Here is a 5,226-nt window from a genome sequence, read left to right on the forward strand (position 1 = left end):
ATACTTGGCATCTCTAGGCCTCAGATTCCTGAACTGTGAAATGAGAGTAATAATCCCCACCTTGCAGGCTTGTTGTGAAGATGAAGGAAATGCATGTAGCATAGAGGTGCCATTTACTAGCCCAGGGTTCTGGTGTGACCTTGAACAGGTTAGTTAGCCTCTCTAGCTTGTTTTCTCTCTTGTAATATTAATAGCACAGACTTCAAAGGATTGTTGTGAGATTCAAGGTCATATAAATTTTACAAGGTTGCATGATAGCAACTATTCTGGTAATGTAAGCTATTATTAATGTTAAATACATAATACAGTTTCTGGAGCATAGTAGATGCTCAACAAATGGTGGCTGTTATTGTTAGTTTCCATCCTTAACTTAAAGGCAGCTCTGACTTTACAATGCCTAGGGCTGCTTTCAGCTGCAGCTGCGGTTTCTTCAGGGTCTCCATCTCACCGATGCCTTCAGGGGGTTTGCAGTGCTGCCTTCAGGTTGATGCTCTTTCTACCAGTTCACCTGTTCTCTCACTCTGAGTTCCAGACCCCCTCAGGTCCCCTGCTGTTTGCTGTTGGCCTGATCCCAGCACTCTTTGTTCTGGCTTTATGCTCCATTCTCAGGGCCCATTTCACAGGCATAAAGTTTCAGACCAGAGTTAAGTTCAAGCCCTATTGCTCACACTAACTGTGTAATCTTGGACAAAGGATTTAACATCAATTTTCTCATCTTTGAAATGGGGTCAATAATGACCATCTTGCTGGGTTGTGTAAAGATGAAATAGCCCTGGCTGGTTTGCTAAGTGGCTAGAGTGTCAGCCCTCAGATCAAAGGGTCCCAGGTTCGATTCCTGGTCAAGGGCACATACCTAGGTTGCAGGTTTGATCCCCGACCCCTGTTGGGGCCCCTGTGGGAGGCAACTAATCAATGTGTGTCTCTCTCACATTGATGTTTCTCTCTCTCTCTCCCTTCCTCCCTTCAACTCTCTCTAAAAATCAATGGAAAAAAATATCCTTGGGTGAGGATTAACAACAAAAAGATTAAATACAAACATGTATTTATAAACATTCATCATGGTAACTGTCACACAATAGGTGCTTAATAAATGTTTATTTACTTCTTTGTTCACCTCTCCCAATGGAGTAAATCCCATAATCATTCTAACTGGTATGTGATCAGTAAAAGGGGAAATAACCTTTCCTACTTGTGGCAAAGACTGCCAGTCTTCACACAATATCCAGTCCCCCTTTCTTTAGTATTTTGACTTTATTGAGTGTGGGAGGAAGTAACAACATACCCAACTACTGACTATATCTTCCCGCCTCCCTTGCAGCTAGGTGGCACCATGTATCCGTTTTGGCCAATTATATGAAAGGAAGTGTTGGTGGTTGTAGCCTCCCCCAAAAAAGATATGTTAAAATTCTAACCCAAATATCACAGCATGTGACCTTATTTGAAAACAGGGTCTTTACACAATCAATTTAAAATGAGGTCATTTGGGTGGGTGCTAATTCAGAATGACTGGAGTACTTACTAAACGGGGAAATTTGAGCACAGAGACAGACATGTACAGAGGGAAGATGATGTGAAGACACAATGGGAGGAGAGAGTCATAGCGATAAGCCTACAAGCCTAGGAATGCCAAGGATCTCCAAGGATTGCCAGCAAACACCAGAAGCTAGAAGCGGCAAGGACCGTCCCCTAGAACCACCAGAGAGAGCATGGCACTGCCAACACCTTGAGTTTGGACTTCTAGCCTCCAGAACTGTGAGACAATAAATATCTATTTTAAGCCACCCAGATTTTGGTACTTTTTTACGGGGGCCCTAGGAAATGAACACAGGTGGAATTGGAAGATGGCTGCTGAAAGGGGGCTTCCTAATGCTTGGAATGTGCAGGGTTGGTGTTTATAACAATCTGTGTATGGAGATGGGCACTGATCGATCAAAAAGGACATGGACCATGAACAATTTGTGTGGTCACACACATTCATATATTGGTTAGATATTAGCCCTGGGAATGTGGCTGGAGCTCCAACAGCCATTTTGTACCACGAGGCTAGAAGCTAGGAGCTGGGGATGGCAGACTTGGACTGCGTACCTCCAATATTATCGACTACATGCTTGGTAGAATAAACCTATGTTTGTTTATGGCTCTGTTACTTGGGGATTTTCTATTTTCCTCAGCCAAACCTAAATTTAACTCACATCCAATCCCATGAAGTACTGGGAATCCTGAATGAAATGATCAATAGGAAAGTATTTTTTTTTTTTTTTTTGCAAATTCTCCAGCTCTAGGCAGACATAAGACATCTTTCTTATTGCAGTCTTTGTGATGATGATTATGATTGGTTTAGGAAAAATAGCTTGAAATTGACTGACGTGATCCTGGCCAGAGATCAGAGGTTTTTTTGTCCTGCTTCAGCAACATATTCTTTGATCCCAGAAAGAAAGGGCGAGATAGGAATATCAATGATGAAAGAGAATCATTGACTGGCCACCTCCTGCAACCCCCAACCGGATATCGAGCCCGCAACCTGGGCATGTGCCCTTGACCAGAATTGAACCCGGGACCGTTCAGTCCACAGGCTGATGCTCTATCCATTGAGCCAAACTGGCTAGGGCAGCAACATATTCTTGAGGGCTCTGCACAGCATCCATGGATAACAGTGGCATGAGAGACTGGCAGGAGAGGGGCTGCCAACTTTTGGGCTGGATGCCAGCAGGATGTCTGGGTGATTTTTGTTGAGCTGCAGCCAGAATGCCCAGCCACTGGTTGGCAGTTAATCATAAAGGGTAAGAGTCAGGACAGGTAGGTGTGAATCCAGGCTCCACCCTTACTTGCTATGTGACCCTTGGCAAATTACTGAACTTCTCTGAGTCTCAGATTTTTCATTTGCAAAATGGGAACAATTATAGCCCCTGTGACATAGGGTTGCCATGGAGATTTAGTGATATAAATACCCAGCAGTAGGGAAAAAGATACATCCAGTTTATTTGTATCCCGTCCACTAGCCCTTGACAGATAATATATGAACAGACTGGATTCTGATTGCTCCTTCTTACCTTTATTGATTGATTCATTCATTAAGCATACTGAATGTGCCTCCTCTGTACCAGGGGAAGAAAAGAGCTAGTGAGATAGATTTAGACCATTGTAGCCAAATACAGCCAGCTCAAAAGTGGTTTTTAAAAAAATAGAGCCGCCCTAGCTGGTTTGGCTCAGTGGATAAAGCTTCAGCCTGCTGACTGAAGGGTCTCAGGTTAGATTCTGGTCAAGGGCACATGCCTGGATTGTGGGCTCAATCCCCAGTAGGGGGGGTGCAGGAGGCAGCTGATCAATGATTTTCTCTCATCGTTGATGCTTCTATCTCTCTCTCCCTTTCCCTTCCTCTCTGAAATCAATAAAAAATATTTAAAAAAATAGAGCCAAAGTTTGTTTGAGTGCCCCTCCCCTCCTCTGTCATCTTTTCTTGAGGGCTCCCTTCAGGGTTTCATTCATGGCTGTCCTGGTCTACCTCCTCACAGTCAGTAGATGCTTGTTCTCAGGAGGACCTCAGTCACTAATGCATACGATAATACAAGTGACTATGAATCTCTCAAAGAATGGGCTTGCAGCTGACCCCTCCCGTAAAGCTGACTGCCTCCTGAAAGGCTGTTCTTATGCATAGAAAGCAAAAAGGTTCCAAGTAGAAGGGCACAGAGGAATCATGCAGTCTGAACCCAAGCCAGGCGGAAGTGACTCTGTCTAAGCAGAATGACCCCACCAAGTACACCCGGCAGTCACGTGGCCAGGCTGGGTGGGAAGCAGAAATGGCTCTCCCAGACTCCATGGTCACTGCTCTACACCATCTGTGCATGTTCTGATGAGGGTTTTCAGGGCGCCCTTGGCAGACACTGAGGCAGGACTAGACGTGCCTCTGCCTTGCAAGAAGCCTGCAGCCTGACACGGGACACAAACACATGTTAGACCCAAAGCTCTTTGGCCACACTGATTTGAAATGCCGCCTTCACGGTGTACTGCATTCTCCAATATGCCCAAGACCATTCCAGACTCTGTTCTGTGCTACTGCTGTCTCTCCCTGCACCACCGCTCTGCTGTTTCAAAGACTATCACTTCAAAAATATGTTTTTATCTGGTACAGGGAGGCCTCTGTCTTCTTTTCAAGAATGTCTTAGTTGTTCTCATATCATCACTGTTCCAGATGAACTTTTAAATAGCTTTGGAGTAACAGATATTGAATCCTCTCCAGCACTTTTATTTACGCCAGGCACTGGACACTCTGAGGAGCCAGGCCCTCGGTTCCTGCCCTTGAGAGCTCACACACTCCATGAGAAGCGTAACCAAACAAGAAGTGTAAAACGACGTCAGGAACCTCACCCTGTGGGGAACCAGAGCCAAAGGGCTGAGGAGTCCCCGCAGATGGGTGTGATGAATTCCGTTGTTCCTCCACGCTAGGGGAAGTCCGAGGAGGCTCCACGGGGGCGTGGCACACTGGGCTTAGATGACTGAGTAGGCGTTTTTCGGGTCTAGAAGAGAAGAAATGCTTTGAGTGGGGAAGTCAGAGAACGCTTACCTTAGGAGACACATTTCATATGCGAGTTGATAGGCGTTTGCCCGATTCAGAGGATGAAATGAAGGGAGGGATTGCCCTGAGCTGAGAAAACCACAAGAAGGCTCTCTGAAGATATTTTGGCTGGGTTCGAGTTGGAGGTGTCAGAGAAGATGCTGGAAGAGGTAATTAAATAAAAACGGTTTTTATTAGAAAAGTAATACAAGATGACTTTTGACCTGGACTGCGAGGGAGGAGCCAGGCAGGGCAGAGGAGGTCGTCACAGAAAAGTCTTCTCAGGAGCAAATAGGAACTCTCCAGGCTTCCTGCCCACTCTCTGAGATCCAGGATCCAGGAACTAAGAGTCCCACCGCGCCGACGTCGGGAATTCTGCGGTGGTGACGCCGCAGTTCCGATTTCCAGGGGCGGGGTAGCCGCGGACAGGGGATCCGCCGGGAGGACAGAGGCTCAGATTTGCGGAGTCCTCTGGCAGAGCTGAATGCTTTATGTCAGAATTGACCAATGGGATGACGGCACGCGGTTGCCAGGGCTACCGTAGGGCGGCCGAGCGGAGGCGGGGCCTGAGCGGCAGGGGCGGGGTCGGGGCGGGGCTTATATAAGCGGGCCGCGGGAGGAAGGCGGAGCGTGGGGTCGGTGGCTGCTGGGCGGGCGGGGCGCAGGCCGCGGGG

Source organism: Eptesicus fuscus, chromosome 9, assembly GCF_027574615.1.
Source record: "Eptesicus fuscus isolate TK198812 chromosome 9, DD_ASM_mEF_20220401, whole genome shotgun sequence".
Lineage (NCBI taxonomy): Eukaryota > Metazoa > Chordata > Mammalia > Chiroptera > Vespertilionidae > Eptesicus > Eptesicus fuscus.